The sequence below is a fragment of the Ranitomeya variabilis genome, chromosome 4 (assembly GCF_051348905.1).
Source record: "Ranitomeya variabilis isolate aRanVar5 chromosome 4, aRanVar5.hap1, whole genome shotgun sequence".
Taxonomy (NCBI): domain Eukaryota; kingdom Metazoa; phylum Chordata; class Amphibia; order Anura; family Dendrobatidae; genus Ranitomeya; species Ranitomeya variabilis.
Genome location: NC_135235.1, coordinates 605740312 through 605759864, shown reverse-complemented (window position 1 = coordinate 605759864; position 19553 = coordinate 605740312). Strand labels below are relative to the sequence as shown.

The following is a 19553-nucleotide window of genomic DNA, read 5'->3' as shown; positions in this document are numbered from 1 at the left end:
CTCTGATCCAGTTTCTAAAAACAGATTGAATTGAAATCAGCGCAAGTTGTCTTTTAACCCTTTATGTGAATTGATTTCAGGGTCAAAGAAGCACTTTTCTCAGGCCAAATGTAGCATTTTGTTTGATTTCTCTTGGCCAATTGCAACATTTTGTGTGCCTTGCCTGGCCTTGCTTTCACCTATGTATGTCAAACATTGCATTGCATTCAATATGCAATCAATCAATCAATCAATCAATCAATCAATTTGTCTTTACTGGTTGCTGCAACAGGTGTGTTAAGATGTAGGCCTCTATTAGGCCTTTCTTACAGTGTTGCAAATATACTGTGTCATCTACAAACCTAGGCCCCTGCTGTCAGCACTTGGTATTTAAATTGAAGTATCCAATCAGTAGTTCTGCCATACATACCGCATTTGTGACCGCATGAATTCTTTTTTGAAACATTGTCTCCCTCTTGTGGACCACCGACTTTTCAATGCGGTGTATTATATGCATTTTTAAAAAAAAAAAAAAAGTAAAAATGGTGCCTGTGCTGATCTTGAATATGCTTGTCTGGTCCATCTACACCTGTGTGAGTATTCTAATGCTTTTGACCAACCAGATGCGCTGCCTGCAGTAGATTGAATCTTAGCCCGGAACATTCATGTGCTGTCACAATGGGGCTGGAGAGTGTGGTCAAAGTAGGCGGAGTTATGCAGATTCAAAACGCGTCGTGCACAGCTTGAACGAACACACACACACAAACACAGACAGACAGACACACACACTCTCTGTATCTCACACATAGTTACATAGTTACATAGTTATTAAGGTTGAAGGAAGACTTTAAGTCCATCTAGTTCAACCCATAGCCTATCATGCCCTAACATGTTGATCCAGGGGAAGGCAAAAAAAAACCATGTGGTAAGAGTAAGCTCCATCATGGGGAAAAAAATTCCTTCCCGACCCCACATACGGCAATCAGACTAGTTCCCTGGATCAACGCCTTATCAAGGAATCTAATATATATACCCTGTAATATTATACTTTTCCAGAAAGGTATCCAGTCCCCTCTTAAATTGAGCAATGAGTCACTCATTACAACATCATACGGCAGAGAGTTCCATAGTCTCACTGCTCTTACAGTAAAGAATCCGCGTCTGTTATTATGCTTAAACCTTTTTTCCTTCAGACGTAGAGGATGCCCCCTTGTCCCTGTCACCGGTCTATGATTAAAAAGATCAGCAGAAAGGTCTTTGTACTGTCCCCTCATATATTTATACATTAACATAAGATCACCCCTTAGTCTTCGTTTTTCCAAACTAAATAGCCCCAAGTGTAATAACCTATCTTGGTATGGCAGACCCCCCAGTCCTCTAATAACCTTGGTCGCTCTTCTCTGCACCCGCTCCAGTTCAGCTATGTCTTTCTTATACACCGGAGACCAGAACTGTGCACAGTATTCTAAGTGTGGTGGCACTAGTGACTTGTATAGAGCAGAACTGTCATTGACAGCAGAACTGTCATTGAGAAGGCCTCCCGAGTTTCTGAAAATGTCCTCCCTGCAGCAATCTTTGGCTCTGTCTCCACAATGGGTTTTGGTTGTAGGCCTTGGTGTGGCCCACGTGGCACAGCGTGTTCAGGATCGCTTCTCGGCCTTTTGGCTAAGATCAAGTGCAGTGACCTTACAGTTGCTGCCTTGGTCTTGGCTGAGAGGTGCTTGGGGTACCCGGCTCCTTGGCCTGGGGGGATTGTCTCACCTCTGGTGGGACTTCACCCCCCTGCTGCTATTGGGGAGTCGGCTTAGTCCCCTTGCATCCGGTTGCGATCTCCAGGCTATAGGCCATGTCCGAGTGACGTCCCTCGTGGGAAGTTTTCTTCTTTTTGCTGTGGTAGGATATACCGACAGTCCTGCATCATGAATTTCGTGAGGAACACCATCCGGTTGGTCGTGGACCCGAGCAATTCAGCAAAGAATAACGTTGTTTTCATCATCCGGGATCTTATTGAAGGAAAGGCTGGAGCAAAGCGTGCGGAGATCTTCAGTTGTAATGAGTTTCCTCGACAAGGTAACTACGATGTGACTTTTGTGGACCAAAATATTTGCCTGAATGTGTTCGAGTGGCTTCGGGGTAATGCTGAGGATCCTCTTCTAGAAGGAGTTGGCTGGATACCGTTGTTTGGTCTGCAAGAAAAGGAGGTAACTGTAACTGTATATAATCCTTTCACAGATCCTGCCTTATTGCAGAGTTTTCTTTCACAGTATTGTGACTACGTGAAAGTAGGAGAATGACAGGTAAACATTTTAGGAATCTTCAACTGTAAATATGTTTATCGTGTGAAGTTGAAGAGGGATCCTGACTGTGTGGGTGGTTTCAGGCACCCTCCTGCAAATTTCTCTGTAGCAGGTCACAGAGGTTTTTTGACCTACCCAGGACAGCCTCGTTTTTGTAGATGTTTTTGTTTTGGACATGTACAGGCGGAGTGCAACAAAGGACAGTGCTGCCGTAACTGTAAGAAAGAGGGGCATACTGCCAATCAATGCCCTTCGCCTAAGACCTGTGATGTGTGTGGGAGTGGTGACCACATGTACAAGGACTGCCCCAAGAGTGCACCTAGGCGGTCGGACAAGGAGCAGATGGAGGAAGAGTTGGATAGGAGGGAAAGGGCAAGAGTTGCAAAAGAACTTGCAAAGATAGAGAGGGAGGAAGAAGAGGGGAGGAGGCGGAGTGCAAGTAGAGCCACACCCCCTCCAGATCCAGAGAGTGTGAGTCTGAGGCCGAGATATACGGCAGAGAAAGAGGAAAAAAAGGAGGAAAAGAAGAAAAAAAAGAAGGAAAAGGAGTGGAGGAGGGAAGAGAAGGAGTTTCGGAAGGCAGTTGCAGAGGTGGAGGCGCAGTTTCCTGAAATGGAGGTGCAGTTGCCTGAAATGATGGCCTTTAGTGAGGCAATGGACGCCGCGGAGAGCGATGCGCAGATTTCTGAGGTTGATAGCCCTGATCACCTGTCTAACCCTGAACATATTGAAGAGTTTGTTTCAGATGACGATAGAGTTGCAAAGAAGAGCCGGCGGGAGGATGATGGAGACAGCGAGGAGGTGGAGAGCTGTGCTCCTCTGAGAAAGACTGGTCCTGCGAGAAGGAGGAATGAGGGTGGTGAGGTTAGTGGGTCAGACACTTGCTGTTCGATTCAGATGGTGGAGGAGGATAGTGGTGATGCTGGATAGTGTTGCCATATAGTGCACTAAATGTGTTGTTGTTTTTTTCTCTTGTGAGCTTTGGCTTAGGCCAAAGGCTTTTATTTCTTGAGTAGTTAGCTGAAGTGTGTTTTTTTGTAATATGGGGTTTAGTATAATTTCACAAAATGTTAGAGTCTTTAAAAGTAACGTTAGAAGAACTGCAATTTTTGAGTTATTGGCTATGCAAAATGCATCTATTTTTTGTCTACAGGAATGTGGGGTAGTGGATGGTGTGAAAGGGGATGAATGGTCTTATGGTGCGTCTGTGTGGTCAGGGAGTGCATGCAATAAGAATGATGGGGTGGGAATTTTAGTTAAAGGGAGGGAAGTGGCTTTGAGTGACTATCTGGTGATTGAGGTAGGGAGGTGTATTTTGGCTAATTTTGAGTATAGGAATGTAAAGTTTTGTGTTATAAATATTTATGCGCCAGTTGATAAGAATGAGCGTAAGGCTTTATTTGAAAAAGTCAAGCTTTTTGTTCCAGGGAGGATGCCTGTAGTGATTGTGGGGGATATGAATTGTGATATGGGGAAAGTGAATGTGGATGTGTCAGGGAAAGCTTTGTTGGAGTTAGTGAGTGATTTTGATTTGAGTGATATGCAGCGTGTGTGTAATGTGAGTCCTGTGTTGAATACTTTTTTTTCTGAGAGTGGAAGGGTGCAGTCTAGGTTGGATTATTGCTTTATTTCAAAAAATATAATTGCTGTTGATTATAAGCAAGAAAATGTTTTGTTTTCTGATCATGTGTGTATGAAGTGTGAGTTGGACATAAAGGTTGATGGAGTGTTTGGGAAAGGGTTGTGGAAGTTAAATGTGAAGTTGTTAGAGAGTGAAGATGTGAGAAAGGAGTATGCAAGACGGTATGAAGGGTGGCGTAAGTGTAAAAATGATTTTGGGAATGTTTGTGGTTGGTGGGATTGGGTGAAGAGACAAACAAAAATGTTCTTTAGAAGTTTAGGGTATAAGTTTGCAGCTATTAAAAGAGAGAATTTTGTTAGGTTGAATGCACGTTTGAGTGTATTGTATAAGTTGAGGGAAGGAGGGATGGAGGTGGAAGAGGAAATATTACAGGTGAAAAAGGAAATTAATGATTTTTTTGTTAGAGAAAGGGAAGAGTATAGTTTTTAGAGCAAAAGTTGACAAAATGGAACATGATGAGAAATGTTCACGTTTTTTTCTTTAAAAAGGTGTTTGGGAAGAAACAGAGTATGAGTGTGCTGAATGGGGAGGATGGAAGAGAAGTGAGTGGAGAGGATATGTGTGAAGAGGTGGCTAAGTTTTATGAGGAGTTGTATGCAGTGAAGTGGAGGGATGAGAGTTTGGAGAGTGATGTGCTAGGTATGTTAGAGAGTAAGTTGACTGAGACGGAAAGGGAGAGTGTGATGTGTGAGGTGACTAGTGATGAGGTGTGGAAGGTAATAAATAGTATGGCGCTAAATAAGACGCCAGGGGAGGATGGTCTCCCAGTAGAGTTTTATCGAGTGATGTGGGATGTGATTGGTAATGATTTTGTGGATGTATGTAAGTATATGTGGGCAAATATGGAGGTGGCTGAGAGTATGCGTGCGGGAATGGTTGTGTTGATACCTAAAAAGGGGGATTTGAGGAGTCTGAGAAATTGGAGGCCGATAACATTATTAAATTGCGATTATAAAATCTATGCAAAGTTAATGGCGAATAGGATGCGTGATGTGATGGAGAGTGTGATTGGGGATGAACAGTGTTGTGCGGTACCTGGGAGGCGTATACATGATTGTGTGTGTATGCTGAGAGATTGTTTGTGGGACTGTATGGGGCGAAAGAAGAGTGTGTTTTTGTTGAGTTTAGATTTTGAGAAGGCATATGATAGATTATCGCATGGGTTTTTGTTTAGAGTGTTGTTAAGAATGGGTTTTCCTGCTGATTTTGTTGGGCGAGTGAGGAGTTTATATAAGGATATTTACAGTTGTGTTTTGATGAATGGTTATGTGGGAAGGAGAGTGAATGTCTTTTTGGGAGTTCGACAGGGGTGTCCTTTATCCCCTGTGGCCTTTATTTGTGCAATTGAACCTTTGCTTTGTATGCTGAGGAAAGATAAGGTGATTCGGGGTGTGCATGTGCCGGGTGGAGGGGGTAGGGAGTGGAAAGTCAGTGGTTATATGGATGATGTGTGTGTATTGTGAGATTCAGAATGTTCGGTGAGGCGGGTGAAGTTATTAGTGTCCTTTTTTTGTGGTGCGTCAGCATTTAAAGTTAATTGGGAAAAGAGTGAGTGTAAGGTTTTTGGAGATGGTGTTTTAAGTAGGGATGTTGGAGTGAATGTGGTTAATGGGCCTATTAAAGTATTGGGTGTGAAGTTTTCAGAGACATTGGATGGGAAAGAAAGTTGGGATGAAGCAAAAGAGAAGGTTGAGCGGAAATTGTGTTTTTGGAGGTTGAGAAATCTTACGTTTTTTGGAAAAATTTTAGTTATTAAGAGTGTGGTGTTGCCGATTTTCTTGTATATAGCAGTAGTGTTTCCACCAGGGTCTATGTGTGTGAGGAGTTTGAATAGGATTCTGTTTGTGTTTTTATGGAATTCGAAAATGGAGAGGGCTAGGAGAGATATTTTGGTAAAGAGATTGGAGAAAGGTGGGTTGGGTTTTCCAAATTTGGAAGTTTTTTTTGGTGTGAATACTGTTGTTTTTGTGCTGAAAGTGATTAGGGCGGATGGGAAGTTTTCATCTATGTGTAGGTATTTGTTTGGAGCGTATTTGTTTAAGTTAAAATGGAGGGAAAGGGATTTGAGGTGTCCTGTTGCTTTTGAGGTGCCAGTATGGTATGTGTGGGTTTATAAGTTTTTGGTTAAGTTTGAGTTGTGTGATGTGGATGTAAGATTGTTGGAAAAGAAGAAAGCTGTGTATAGGATGATTGAGTGTAGAGAGATCGAGTGTGATATCCATATGGTTAGAGGGACTGATGTGCAAAAGGTGTGGAAGAAAGTACGGATGGATGGTATGACGAATAGACAGAGTGAAATTGTGTGGCAGTCATTGCATGGAGTTTTACCAGTAAGAGAGTTTCAGAGGAATAGGGGTTTAGTGAGGAGTGAGAGGTGTCCGAGAGAAGGTTGTGGTGGGAGTGAAAGTGTAATACATATGTTTTGGAACTGTCAGTATGCTAGAGATGTGATTGGGAGAATGGGTCCTTTGTGCAAAGAATTGTGTGGTGTGAATTTTTTATCCTTTGAGTTGTTCATGTTTGGTTTAGGGCTGTGTGATGGAGTGAAGGAGAGAGTGTTGTGGGTAATGCTTGCATGTATAAAGGAAGTGTTATGGGATGTGAGAAATGTGTATGTGTTTAAGAGGAAGAATATTGAAGTTAGAAATACTGTGAAGGTGATTATGGGGAAGATATGTTTGTTTTTTGTGGGATAAGAAAAGGAAGGGGGAGGTGGATGCGGAGGGAATTTGGAAGGTGAAAAAGTGGAGATACCTTGTAAATACTTCTTGATTGTTTTTTTTCTGATGCTGTATTATGTCTCTTAAAAAATGAATTTTCCAATGATGATGGGAACAGCTTTTGTGTTTTGGATTTGACGCAGCTGTTTGGGATGTTTCTTTGGTCTTGGATTTCTGGACCGTAGATTTTCCCATCTGAGGGAAAAAAAAAAAAAAAAAATCTGTTCTTATCAGTTTAATATCTGATACGTCCCCTATTTGGGGACCATATATTAAATGGATTTTTAGAACAGGGAGATGGAAGAAGAGCTTGCTCTGTCCACTCCACGCATTGACCCGTTATTGCAGTATCTCCGGGAACAGTGCACTCCTTCTCTGATCCGGTTTCTAAAAACAGATTGAATTGAAATCAGCTTAAGTTGTCTTTCAACCCTTTATGTGGGTCACAGAAGCACATTTCAGATGCCAAATGTAGTATTTTGTTCGATTTCACTTGACCATTTCCAACATTTTGTATGCCTGGCCTTGCTTTCACCTATGTATGTCAAACATTGTATTGCATTCAATATGCAATCAATCAATCAATTTGTCTTTACTGGTTGCAACAGGTGTGTTAAGAGGTAGGCCTGTATTAGGCCTTTGTTACAGTGTTGCAAATATACTGTGCCATCTACAAAATTAGGCCCCTGCTGTCAGCACTTGGTGTTTAACTCTATAGTGACAGAGCCAATTTGGTACTTAATGACCGAGCCAATTTTTACAATTCTGACTACTGTCACTTTATGAGTTTATAACTCTGGAACGCTTTAACAGATCCTGCTGATTCTGAGAATGTTTTTTCGTGACTTATTGTACTTCATGGTAGTGGTAACATTTCTTCGATATTTCTTGCGATTATTTATGAAAAAAAACGGAAATATGCCGACAATTTTTAAAATTTTGCAATTTTCAAACTTTGTATTTTTATGTCCTTAAATCAGAGAGATTTGACACAAAAAATAGTTAATAAATAACATTTCCCACATATCTACTTTACACAAGCACAATTTTGGAAACAACATTTTTTTTTGTTAGGGAATTATAAGGGTTAAAAGTTGACCAGCAATTTCTCATTTTTACAACACCATTTTTTTTTAGGGACCATATCACATTTGAAGTCATTTTGAGGGGTCTATAAGATAGAAAATAACCAAGTGTGACACCATTCTAAAAACTGCACTCCTCAAGGTGCTCAAAACCGCATTCAAGAAGTTTATTAACCCTTTACGTGCTTCACAGGAACTGAAACAATGTGGAAGGAAAAAATGAACATTTAACTATTTTTGCAAACATTTTACTTCAGAGCCATTTTTTTTTTATTTTCACAAGTGTAAAAACAGAAATTTATCAATAATTTGTTGTGCAATTTCTCCTGAATACGTCGATACCCCATATGTGGGGGTAAACCACTGTTTGGGCACACCGCAGAGCTTGGAAGAGAAGGAGCGCCGTTTGACTTTTTCAATGCAGAATTAGCTGGAATTGAGATCGGATGCCATGTCACGTTTAGAGAGCCCCTGATGTGCCTAAACAGTGGAAACGCTCCACAAGTGACACCATTTTGGAAACTAGACCCCTTAAGGAACTTATCTAGATGTGTGGTGAGCACTTTGAGCCCCCAAGTGCTTCACAGAAGTTTATAAAGTAGAGCCATGAAAATAAAAAATCGCATTTGTTTACACAAAAATGAACTTTTCGCCCACAAATTCTTTTTTTACAAGGGTAACAGGAGAAATTAGACCACAAAAGTTGTTGTGCAATTTTTTCTGAGTACGTCGATACCCCATATGTGGGGGTAAACCACTGTTTGGGCGCATAGCAGAGCTTGGAAGAGAAGGAGTGCCGTTTTACTTTTTCAATGTAGAATTGGCTGGAATTGAGATCGGACGCCATGTCGCGTTTGGAGAGCCCCTGATGTGACTAAACAGTGGTAACTCCCCACAAGTGACCCCATTTTGGAAACTAGACCACTTAAGGAACTTAACTAGATGTATGGTGAACACTTTAAACCCCCAGGTGCTTCACATAAGTTTATAAGGTAGAGCCGTGAAAATAAAAAATCACATTTTTTCTACAAAAATGATCTTTTTGCCCCAAAATTTTTATTTTCACAAGGGTAACAGGAGAAATTAGACCACAACAATTGTTGTGCAATTTCTCCTGAGTACGTCGATACCCCATATGTGGGGGTAAACCACTGTTTGGGTGCACCGCAGAGCTTGAAAGAGAAGGAGTGCCTTTTAACTTTTTCAATGTAAAATTGGCTGGAATTGAGATCGGACACCATGTCTCGTTTGGAGAGCCCCTGATGTTCCTAAACAGTAGAAACCCCCCACAAGTGACCCCATTTTGGAAACTAGACCCCTTAAGGAACTTATCTAGATGTGTGGTGAGCACTTTAAACCCCCAAGTGCTTCACAGAAATTTGTAACGTAGAGCCGTGAAAATAAAAAATCCTTTTTTTTTCCTCAAAAATGATTTTTTAGCTTGCAATTTTTTATTTTCTCAAGGGTAACAGGAGACATTGGACCCCAAAATTTGTTGACCAGTTTGTCCTGAGTACACTGATACCCCATATGTGGGGGGCACTGTTTGGGCACCCATAGGGACTCGGAAGGGAAGGAGAGCCGCTTGGAATGCAGACTTTGATGGGATGGTCGGCGGGCATCATGTTGCATTTGCAGAGCTCCTGATGTACCTAAACAGTAGAAACCCCCCACAAGTGACCCCATTTTGGAAACTAGAGCCCCCAAGGAACTTATCTAGATGTGTGGTGAGAACTTTGAATGCCCAATTGCTTCACAGAAGTTTATAATGCAGAGTCGTGAAAATAAAAATAAAAAATTTCCACAAAAAAGATTTTTTAGCCCCCAAATTTTTATTTTCACAAGGGTAACGAGAAATTGGACCCCAAAAGTTGTTGTCCAATTTTGTCCTGAGTACACTGATACCCCATGTGTGGGGGGGACCACTGTTTGGGCACATGGCAGAGCTCGGAAGGGAAGGAGCGCCGTTTTGGAATGCAGACTTTAATAGAATGGTCTGTGGGCATTATGTCGCGTTTGCAGAGCCCCTGATGTACCTAAACAGTAGAAACCCCCCCAAGAGACCCCATTTTGGAAACTAGATCCCCCCAAGGAACTTATTAAGATGTGTGGTGAGAACTTTGAATGCCGAAGTGCTTGAAGTTTATAATGCAGAGTTGTAAAAATAAAAAATATTTTTTTTTTCCACAAAGAAGATTTTTTAGCCCCCAAGTATTTATTTTCACAAGGGTAACAGGAGAAATTGGACCCCAAAAGTTGTTGTCCAATTTATCCCGAGTACGCTGATGCCCCATATGTGGGGGTAAACCACTGTTTGAGCGCACGGCAGAGCTCAGAAGGGAGGGAGCACCATTTGACTTTTTGAGTGCAAAATTGGCTGTGGCGTTTACAGACCCCCTGATGTACCTAAACAGTGGAAATGCCCCAATTCTAACTCCAACCACAACCCCAACACACCTTTAACCCTAATCCCAACCCGATCCATAATCCTAATCACAACCCTAACGATAATCACAACCCTAACCCCAAAACAACCCTAATCCCAACTCTAACCATAACCCTAATCAGAACCCTAAATCCAACACACCCCTAATCCTAATCTCAACCCTAACCCTAACCCCAATACACCCCTAACCCTAATCCCAACCCTAACCTTAACCCTAATCCCAAACCTAACCCTAATCCCAAACGTAACCCTAATGCCAACCCTAATCCAAACCCTAACCCTAATCCCAACTCTAACCCTAACTTTAGCTGCACCCCTAGTCCTAAATTTAGCCCCAACCCTAGCCCTAACTTTAGCCCCAACCCCAACCCTAACTTTAGTCCCAACCCTAACCTCAATTTAGCCCCAACCCTGACCCTAACTTTAGCACCAACCCCAAATTTAGCCCCAACCCTAAATTTAGCCCCAACCTTAACCCTAAATTTAGCCCCAACCCTAACCCTAAATTTAGCCCCAACCCTAACCCTAAATTTAGCCCCAACCCTAAAACTAAATTTAGCCCCAACTCCTCTAGCTGCCGGGCGGCAGATCATGGCGGGCGCACTGCGCATGTGCCCGCCATTTTCTTACCGGAGGAAGAAGCCGGCAGCCAAGAGGGGACACAGGAGGATCCAGGGACACCAGTAAGTATAACGGTCCCCGAATCCTCCTATTTCTCTGTCCTCTGATGTGCGATCACATCAGAGGACAGAGAATTACACATTTTACGCTTTTTTTTGCGGTCGCCGGTAACAGTTAATTACCGGCGATCGCAAAACAGGGGTCAGTAAAAACCGACCCCGATCATGTTCTTTGGGGTCTCGGCTACCCCCAGCAGCCGAGACCCCAAAGATCTTCTGGGTTCCAGCCGGCGGGCGCACTGCGCATGCGCCCGCCATTTTTTGGCCAGAACAAGAAGGCGGCACTAGGGTTGAGCGAAACGGGTCGATCATTTTCAAAAGTCGCCGACTTTTGGCTAAGTCGGCGTCTCATGAAACCCGATCCGACCCCTGTGCTTGTCGGCCATGCGGTACGCGACTTTCGCGCCAAAGTCGCGTTTCAATGACGCGAAAAGCGCCATTTCTCAGCCAATGAAGGTGAAAGCAGAGTGTGGGCAGCGTGATGACATAGATCCTGGTCCCCACCATCTTAGAGAAGGGCATTGCAGTGATTGGCTTGCTGTCTGCGGCGTCACAGGGGCTATAAAGGGGCGTTCCCGCCGACCGCCATCTTACTGCTGCTGATCTGAGCTTAGGGAGAGGTTGCTGCCGCTTCGTCAGAAGCAGGGAGAGCGTTAGGCAGGGTCCACTAACCACCAAACCGCTTGTGCTGCAGCGATTTCCACTGTCCAACACCACCTTCGGTGTGCAGGGACTGTGGAAGCTATTTTTTTTTTTTTTCCCCTCAGCGCTGTAGCTCATTGGGCTGCCCTAGAAGGCTCCGTGATAGCTGTATTGCTGTGTGTACGCCACTGTGGAAACCAACTGCTTTTTTCAAAGCACATATCCTCTTGTTCCTTCCTTTCTGCACAGCTATCTTTTTTGTTTGACCACACTTTTTATTTAATTTGTGCATCAGTCCACTCCTATTGATGCCTGCCATACCTGGCTTAGATTACTGCAGGGAGATAGTAATTGTAGGACAGTCCCTGTTTTTTTTTTGTTTTTTTTGTGGGAGATTAAGATTGGCATTTCTGCTACAGTGCCATCCCTGTGTGTGCCATCTCTCACTGAGTGGGCCATAGAAAGCCTATTTATTTTTTCCGTGATTTGTGTTCTAAATTCTACCTCAACACAAAAACACTACATCAATCAGTGGGAGAAAAATATTGGCCTCAGTCAGGGCTTGTGTGCCACTGCTGTGTGTGCTATCTCTCATTCAGTGGGCTATAGAAAGCCTATTTATTTTTATTTTTTTTTTAATATTATTTGGTTTCTAAAGTCTCCCTGAAAAAAAAAAAAAAACCTAAAAAAACAGTGGTAGAGTAATATTGCCCTTTCAGCTTGTGTGCCAGTCTTGACTCCTGGGTGTGCCACCTCTCTCTCTCATTCAGTGGGCCATAGAAAGGCTATTTTTTTTTTGTTTTTTTTAATATTATTTGGTTTCTAAAGTCTCCCTGAAAAAAAAAAAAAAACATAAAAAAACAGTGGGAGAGTAATATTGCCCTTTCAGCTTGTGTGCCAGTCTTGACTCCTGGGTGTGCCACCTCTCACTCTCATTCAGTGGGCCATAGAAAGGCTATTTTTTTTTTGTTTTTTTTAATATTATTTGGTTTCTAAAGTCTCCCTGAAAAAAAAACAAACATAAAAAAACAGTGGTAGAGTAATATTGCCCTTTCAGCTTGTGTGCCAGTCTTGACTCCTGGGTGTGCCACCTCTCTCTCTCATTCAGTGGGCCATAGAAAGGCTATTTTTTTTTTTTGGTTTTTTTAATATTATTTGGTTTCTAAAGTCTCCCTGAAAAAAAAAAAAAAACATAAAAAAACAGTGGGAGAGTAATATTGCCCTTTCAGCTTGTGTGCCAGTCTTGACTCCTGGGTGTGCCACCTCTCTCTCTCATTCAGTGGGCCATAGAAAGGCTATTTTTTTTTTGGTTTTTTTAATATTATTTGGTTTCTAAAGTCTCCCTGAAAAAAAAAAAAACATAAAAAAACAGTGGGAGAGTAATATTGCCCTTTCAGCTTGTGTGCCAGTCTTGACTCCTGGGTGTGCCACCTCTCTCTCTCATTCAGTAGGCCATAGAAAGGCTATTTTTTTTTTTGGTTTTTTTAATATTATTTGGTTTCTAAAGTCTCCCTGAAAAAAAAAAAAAAAAACATAAAAAAACAGTGGGAGAGTAATATTGCCCTTTCAGCTTGTGTGCCAGTCTTGACTCCTGGGTGTGCCACCTCTCTCCCTCTCATTCAGTGGGCCATAGAAAGCCTATTTATTTTTTTTTTTAAATATTATTGGGTTTCTAAAGTCTCCCTTAAAAAAAAAAAAAACATAAAAAAACAGTGGGAGAGTAATATTGCCCTTTCAGCTTGTGTGCCAGTCTTGACTCCTGGGTGTGCCACCTCTCTCCCTCTCATTCAGTGGGCCATAGAAAGCCTATTTTTTTTTTTTTTTTAAATATTATTGGGTTTCTAAAGTCTCCCTTAAAAAACAAAAAATACATAAAAAAACAGTGGGAGAGTAATATTGCCCTTTCAGCTTGTGTGCCAGTCTTGACTCCTGGGTGTGCCACCTCTCTCTCATTCAGTGGGCCATAGAAAGCATTTTTTTTTTTTCCTTGATTTGTGTTCTAAAATCTACCTCAACACAAAAACACTACATCAATCAGTGGGAGAAAAATATTGGCCTCAGTCAGGGCTTGTGTGCCACTGCTGTGTGTGCTATCTCTCATTCAGTGGGCTATAGAAAGACTATTTATTTATTTATTTATTTTCTTATTATTTGGTTTCTAAAGTCTCCCTGAAAAAAAAAAAAAAACATAAAAAAACAGTGGGAGAGTAATATTGCCCTTTCAGCTTGTGTGCCAGTCTTGACTCCTGGGTGTGCCACCCCTCTCTCTCATTCAGTGGGCCATAGAAAGGCTATTTTTTTTTTGGTTTTTTTTAAGATTATTTGGTTTCTAAAGTCTCCCTGAAATAAAAAAAAAACTTAAAAAAACAGTGGGAGAGTAATATTGCCCTTTCAGCTTGTGCGCCAGTCTTGACTCCTGGGTGTGCCACCTCTCTCTCTCTAATTGTGGGCCATAGAAAGCCTTTTTTTTTTTTTTTTTTTTTTAATATTATTTGGTTTCTAAAGTCTCCCTGAGAAAAAAAAAAAAATAAATTAGGTGGGAGATTAATATTGACATTAGTGCTTGAGTGACAGTCCTGCGTGTGTGTCATCTCTGTGATTTTGTGCCACAGAAAACAGAGTGTGTACCATTGTGCCTGATTTTCCTTGTGGTCTCACCAACCTGTTAAGGGATATTGAAATCATACTGAAGTTATAGCTCACCGTGTAAGTTGTTTGACAGCAACAAATAAAGTTACTTTGGTTAAGATTTTAAAACAATGAGGAAGTCTGGTGCAAGAGGTCGTCGTGGGCGTTCATTGTCAGCTGGTAATGATGGTAGTGGTAGTGGAGCATCAGGTGGTCGTGGGGATAAAAATATTCCACCTAAGTCTGGAGCTGTGGAGCCAGTTTCGTCGTCAGGCTACACAAGGCCTCGAACGCTCTCTTTTCTGGGAGTAGGAAAACCGCTTTTAAAGGCGGAGCAGCAACAGCAAGTTTTGGCTTACATTGCAGACTCAGCCTCTAGCTCTTTTGCCTCCTCTTCCGAAACTGGTAAATGTAAAAGCAGCGCGTCGCTTGTGGATGTTCACGGTCAGGGACAAGTCGCTTCCTTGTCCTCCTCAGCAAAAACTACAACAAGAGAGAAGGATGCAGCAGGCGACACAACGGGTTACTCCATGGAGCTCTTTACACATACCGTCCCTGGCTTACAAAGTGAAACACTTAACAGGCCATGCCCATTACAAGTATATTCTGACATGGAGTGCACTGATGCACAGCCACAGCCAGAGTACTATGCTGCTCCTTTGACTCAGACCACCACATTGCCCTCTCAGGGTACAGATCCACAATCAGACCCTGATGAGACTATGTTGCCCCGCCACGAACGCTATACCACCGACCGACACAGTGACACAGACGAAGTTGCACACGAGCTCGAAGAGGAGGTAATAGATGACCCAGTTATTGACCCCGATTGGCAGCCATTGGGGGAACAGGGTGCAGGCGGCAGTAGTTCAGAAGCGGAGGTGGAGGAGGGGCCGCAGCAGGCATCAACATCGCAACAGGTTCCATCTGCCGGGCCCGTATCTGGCCCAAAACGCGTGTCAAAGCCAAAACCTGTTGGAGCACAGCGTTGCCATCCGGTTAAAGCTCAGTGCAATCCCTGAAAAGGGATCCGAGTCTAGGAAGAGTGCAGTCTGGCATTTTTTTAAACAACATCCAACTGATCAGCGCAAAGTCATCTGTCAAAAATGTTCAACTAGCTTAAGCAGAGGTCAGAATCTGAAAAGTCTAAATACTAGTTGCATGCATAGACACTTAACCACCATGCATTTTCAAGCCTGGACTAACTACCAAACGTCCCTCAAGGTTGTAGCACCCTCGGCCAATGAAGCTAGTCAGCAACGCAACATCCCTTCCGTCACTGTAAGGCCACCATTTTCCGCACCACCGGCAGTATCTGTGCAGGTTTCTTTGCCAGCCAAAAGCAGTCAGGGTCAGGGAATCACCAGTTTTGTAGGAGGAAATATTGCATCTAGGGCACCGGCGGAAACAATACCGTCTCCAACCGTCTCTCAGTCTGCCATGTACACCGGCACACCCGAAAGTTCCACGATCTCCAGCTCTCCAGTCCAGCTCACCCTACATGAGACTCTGGTTAGAAAAAGGAAGTACTTATCCTCGCATCCGCGTACACAGTGTTTTAACGCCCACATAGCTAGACTAATCTCGTTAGAGATGATGCCCTACCGGTTAGTTGAAAGCGAAGCTTTCAAAGCCCTGATGGAGTACGCTGAACCACGATACGAGCTACCCAGTCGACACTTTTTTTCCAGAAAAGCCATCCCAGCCCTGCACCAGCATGTTAAACAGCGCATCGTCCATGCACTCAGGCAATCTGTGAGTACAAAGGTGCACCTGACTACAGATGCATGGACCAGTAGGCATGGCCAGGGACGTTATGTGTCCATCACGGCACACTGGGTGAATGTGGTGGATGCAGGGTCCACAGGCGACATCAATTTAGGGACAGTTGTGCCTAGCCCACGGTCTAGGAAACAGTTGGCTGTAGGCGTTCGCACCCCCTCCTCCTCCTCCTCCTCGTCCTCCTGCAGAAGCTACAGCTCTTCCACAGAACGCAGTCTGCCAACCACTCCATCGGCAGATGACACTGTTGCACACCAGTTGTCCCATTATGGGCCAGCTACTGCCAAGCGTCAGCAGGCTGTATTGGCTATGAAGTGCTTGGGCGACAACAGACACACCGCGGAAGTTCTGTCCGAGTTCTTGCAACAAGAAACGCAGTCGTGGCTGGGCACAGTAGATCTTGAGGCAGGCAAGGTAGTGAGTGATAACGGAAGGAATTTCATGGCTGCCATCTCCCTTTCCCAACTGAAACACATTCCTTGCCTGGCTCACACCTTAAACCTGGTGGTGCAGTGCTTATTGAAAACTTATCCTGGGTTCTCCGACCTGCTCCTCAAAGTGCGTGCACTTTGCTCACATATCCGACGTTCACCTGTACACGCCAGCCGTATGCAGACCTATCAGCGGTCTTTGAACCTTCCCCAGCATCGCCTAATCATAGACGTTGCAACAAGGTGGAACTCAACACTGCACATGCTTCAGAGACTGTGCGAACAGAGGCGTGCTGTTATTTATTTGTGGGAGGATACACGGGCAGGCAGTAGGATGGCAGACATGGAGTTGTCAGGTGTGCAGTGGTCTAAGATACAAGACATGTGTCAAGTCCTTCAGTGTTTTGAGGAATGCACACGGCTGGTTAGTGCAGACAACGCCGTAATAAGCATGAGCATCCCCCTAATGCGTCTGCTGATGCAAAGTTTGACGCACATAAAGGAGCAGGCGTCTGCACCAGAGGAAGAGGAAAGCCTTGATGACAGTCAGCCATTGTCTGGTCAGGGCAGTGTACAGGACGAGGTAGCGGGCGAAGAGGAGGTGGAGGACGAGGAGGATGATGGGGATGAGTATATTTTTAATGCCGAACCTTTCCCGGGGGCACAGGAAATTGGTTGCGTGTCACGGCCGGGTTCTGGTTTTTTGAGGGACACAAGTGACGTAGATTTGCCTGCAACTGCCCCTCAACCAATCACAACCGGAGATTTGACAACTGGAACTTTGGCCCACATGGCGGATTATGCCTTACGTATCCTAAAAAGGGACACACGCATTACGAAAATGATGAACGATGACGATTACTGGTTGGCCTGCCTCCTTGATCCACGCTATAAAGGCAAATTGCAAAATATTATGCCACATGAGAACTTGGAACTAATATTAGCAACCAAACAATCAACTCTTGTTGACCGTTTGCTTCAGGCATTCCCAGCACACAGCGCACGTGATCGTTCTCACACGAGCTCCAGGGGGCAGCAGACTAGGAGTGTTAGGGGTGCACACATCAGAAGTGGCGTTGGACAGAGGGGTTTTCTGACCAGGTTGTGGAGTGATTTTGCTATGACCGCAGACAGGACAGGTACTGCTGCATCAATTGAAAGTGACAGGAGACAACATTTGTCCAGTATGGTTACTAACTATTTTTCATCCCTTATCGATGTTCTCCCTCAACCGTCATTCCCATTTGATTACTGGGCCTCCAAATTAGACACCTGGCCAGAATTGGCAGAATATGCATTGCAGGAGCTTGCTTGCCCGGCAGCAAGTGTCCTATCAGAAAGAGTATTCAGTGCTGCAGGTTCAATATTAACCGAAAAAAGGACTCGTCTGGCTACCCAAAATGTTGACGATCTAACATTCATTAAAATGAACCACAACTGGATTTCGAAATCTTTTGCCCCACCTTGCCCGGCCGACACCTAGCTTTCCTATGAAAAGCTCTTGCCTGTGAATTACTTTTCTAATGTCTAATTTGCTGCAGCTGATTGTACAGCATACGACATGTTTACACCTCCCTAAATGGCAAAACTCCCCACACGGGGCCGTGGTATCGCGACTTGGCGCAAGCACCCGTGAGACTGCTGTTTGTCTGAAGAGGTGGGTGTGCTCGCTTTTGGTTGACGGCATTGCTACTGGGTCCCTCATAGTACAATGTAGTGTCTCTGGCGGTGGTGGTGCGCACCCAACGTCAGACACACCGTTGTAACATGAGGGGCCCTGGGGCGGTCCCGCCGGCCTCAAGAGAGTTCCCCCCTACCCCAGCTCAAAATGTGCTCTACCACGTGCAAAATTATGTCGCACAGCTCCACCAATCTTTAGTCTATTCGCTGACATCATTCAATGTCTGGCACTGACAATACAAATTTGTAGACATCTATGATGCAACTTAAAGTAGTCTGTGTCTGTGTCCTATATTGGCACCATTAAATAGTTACTGCCAAATTACTATGTCAGAAACTCAGCAGATGAGCCCACCCCTGTACCTAAGTATGCCACCTTTTTTTTTGTTTTGGTTGTTTTGCGAGACATTAACATCTATTTATATTTTGGGAGTACTGGGACAGACACTCCTTGCACTACTCCTCCACTCACCACCAAGCTGCCCGTGTATCCATGTAACCGCTGTAAAACTGCCATGAGCCTATTGTTTGTTATGTTAGGCCTTTGAAGCCTGTCTGCGGTCCCTCCTTCCACTAGTCCTCCACTGACCAGACCACTGCTGCCCGTGTACCCCTGGAACCAATTATAAAGTGCCTACAGCCAGCCCATTTTTTTATGTTAGGCCTTTGAAGCCTGTCTGCGGTCCCTCCTTCCACTAGTCCTCCACTGACCAGACCACTGCTGCCCGTGTACCCCTGGAACCAATTATAAAGTGCCTACAGCCAGCCCATTTTTTTATGTTAGGCTTTTGAAGCCTGTCTGCGGTCCCTCCTTCCACTAGTCCTCCACTGGCCAGACCACTGCTGCCCGTGTACCCCTGGAACCAATTATAAAGTGCCTACAGCCAGCCCATTTTTTTATGTTAGGCCTTTGAAGCCTGTCTGCGGTCCCTCCTTCCACTAGTCCTCCACTGGCCAGACCACTGCTGCCCGTGTACCCTTGGAACCAATTATAAAGTGCCTACAGCCAGCCCATTTTTTTATGTTAGGCCTTTGAAGCCTGTCTGCGGTCCCTCCTTCCACTAGTCCTCCACTGACCAGACCACTGCTGCCCGTGTACCCCTGGAACCAATTATAAAGTGCCTACAGCCAGCCCATTTTTTTATGTTAGGCCTTTGAAGCCTGTCTGCGGTCCCTCCTTCCACTAGTCCTCCACTGGCCAGACCACTGCTGCCCGTGTACCCCTGGAACCAATTATAAAGTGCCTACAGCCAGCCCATTTTTTTATGTTAGGCCTTTGAAGCCTGTCTGCGGTCCCTCCTTCCACTAGTCCTCCACTGGCCAGACCACTGCTGCCCGTGTACCCCTGGAACCAATTATAAAGTGCCTACAGCCAGCCCATTTTTTTATGTTAGGCCTTTGAAGCCTGTCTGCGGTCCCTCCTTCCACTAGTCCTCCACTGACCAGACCACTGCTGCCCGTGTACCCCTGGAACCAATTATAAAGTGCCTACAGCCAGCCCATTTTTTTATGTTAGGCCTTTGAAGCCTGTCTGCGGTCCC

General features: G+C 44.2%; 1 non-coding gene across 1 annotated transcript; it reads left to right on the top strand.

Annotated features, from left to right (window-relative positions):
• The first annotated feature begins 6819 nt into the window (after positions 1 to 6819).
• LOC143771291 (U2 spliceosomal RNA) lies at positions 6820 to 7011 on the top strand. The gene has a single exon (XR_013215064.1). It is a non-coding gene; the product is annotated as a U2 spliceosomal RNA (small nuclear RNA).
• Positions 7012 to 19553: the final 12542 nt, after the last annotated feature.